Source organism: Pteropus vampyrus, unplaced genomic scaffold (genome assembly GCF_000151845.1).
Source record: "Pteropus vampyrus isolate Shadow unplaced genomic scaffold, Pvam_2.0 Scaffold194, whole genome shotgun sequence".
NCBI lineage: Eukaryota > Metazoa > Chordata > Mammalia > Chiroptera > Pteropodidae > Pteropus > Pteropus vampyrus.
Window position 1 is genome coordinate 1,871,785 of NW_011888975.1, and position 2,491 is coordinate 1,874,275.

Consider the following 2,491-nt stretch of genomic DNA (forward strand, 5'->3'; position numbering starts at 1 on the left):
TGACTTGTGTCAGATGGTGCCCTGAGTGTTAGCTTAGGTTTTAGTCGGTTTAGGAAACATGAAGAATTCAGCAGGGAGAGGCCAGACAGACACCTTCTGCAAAGATTTCGGAGGTCTGAGATTCTGGAGACTGTACACGCAAACAAGGCAGTGACAGTCAAGTGTTTTCTGAGTTATCCCTACCCTGGGACTGTTATGTAAAGTAGCGACTCTGCAGACACATTGTTCTGCAGTGCGTTTTGAGGCATGCCTTTTTTTGGGAAATGCTAACTTTGTACACTGCTGACACTAAACATTTGAAAATAAAACCTTTTTTTTTCTCTCTCTCTCTCTCTCTCTCCAACACTCTTGGCTCAGTTTATCCTACCAAAACAAACTTCAAAAGACTTCTTTATAGAAAGAATGTTTCAAAAATATAATATTCCATCTGTTATTTCAATAATACATGCTCTGGGACTCCCTTTATGAACCATTTTCCTTTCTTTGCTCCCATTTAGATGTATAAATATTTGATTCAAAAGCCCTGAGGAATAGTCAGCCAATCAGGTCACTGAATTGTGAACATTCCTAACCCTACAATTTTGTCTGTAGCAGGCACCTCCTGGTGTGGAACTAACTGCTAAGGGATTATAGCAATGTAATCCTCAGACTGTTCCATCTCAAACGTACTCTGAAGTGGAGAGAAGGAAGCAGTTTTAATTTTGATAAAATAAACTTTATTTTGTAACCTTATTATTTGTTTTTCTTTCTCCTTTCAACACTTCATAATAGACGTGTCTGGTAATTTGAAGTCAGCCTCCCTGGTTGAGGTGCCTTAGGCCCTGTTCTTGTAGCTTTTCTAAGAGGTAGCCGCACAATGCTTGGTCCTGTCATTCCAAAGTGCAGAACCCGAGTTTTTTCCACCTCATATGAACTGAACCAAGCCATACAGTGACTCTTATGAAACATACGTCAATGGTATGTTTCCTAGCGGGTGTCAACAGAGGATGCACGAACACTGTCAAACCACTCAAATTCAAACCATGGCAATTTCAAACCATGTGCACAATTCTAAGTGTTTTTCTACTTGTTAGACTGTTCACCAGACATCTACCTAGCAGTTATTGAAACATTTAAGGTTATAACATAAATTTCATAGGAAACCCCCTCTTTGATATAATCTCGAACATGTTGCCAGGAATAAAAGATCTTTATGGATGAAATTTAATATATTTTGAATCATGCTCAAAGAGATCTTTTGCTGTGTGTGAAGAATAAAATAAAAATTCCCATTATAACATTTTATAGCTGGATGGGTAGGGAAAAATGTTTTTCAGGATAAAAATATTTTCCTGTCTCTTCTTAAATTAAAAAAATACAAAATTATAAATATGCACATAAGATTAAGCCTCATTACTAGCATGTAAATAACCAAACCTTTTTGGAGACAATAAGGCAAAAATGTGGTGGAGCTTTAAAAATGCTTACAACTGTAACCAAGAAATTATGTTTTTAGAAGTTTACTCAGGAAATAATCAGGAAACACACACAAAAGTATATATTCAAAGATGTTTATCATTGCATTATTTAGAAAAGTGAAATACGTAGAGTTGAAATTTAAAAGAAAGTGCCCATTAGCAGTCTGAATAAGAATTCACATATATTTAGTGTTGCTTTAAAAAAATTTTTTTTCTTAAGTAGTATTTCTAAATATTAATTTGAACCTTGTCACTCCTTAGTGTTGATGAGCTAAACAGTGTACGGTAAAGTGCTCCATTCAGTCCAGATATGATAGCTGTTAAGATCATAACCTCTAAAGGAGTGGTCAGCTTTCAGTTTCAGCTATGACAGAATAGTTTGTATCTGACCAACACTCCAACAATAACTACTTAAAAATCTGGATGAATTAAAAAAAATAATAATTTTAACGGCATTGGAGAGCTGTAAAGCATCAATAACTTCAGAATAATAGAACAAAGACATGAGCCTAACATTTGGAGCTGCTTTTCCTATCAAAGTATTTTCCAATTAAAAAGCAGCCAAGAAATTGAGAAACTGAGGGCAGCCTTTAGCAGTTTTATGGAACTGAAGGAACAAAAATTAGAACTGGAATCTGTGAAAGTGTTAAGGATCTGGTAAATAATCAGACTTTTGTTTGGGACCCTTGAAGGATTACAAACTAGGAGTAAGAATGAATAGAATCAGCTCTTACAGAGACTGAAACAAACTCAGAAGTGTAAGGTGATCTGCCTAGGCTAATGGCCCACTAAAAGAAAAGTAAATGCTCTGTGCAGGAAGAGAACATCATCGAAAACTTCAAACTATTTAAAAAAATATTCCATACCCAATGCTAGCATTTAATAAAATATTATCAGATATTCCAGTCAGCAAGACAAAATGATCAAAAGTTAAGAGAAATAACACTCAGGGAAAAAATGAAAGAGACATATTGAAAGACATTTATTAAAGTTATCAGACATGGGCTTTTTAAAAAATATGATTGACATTTTCA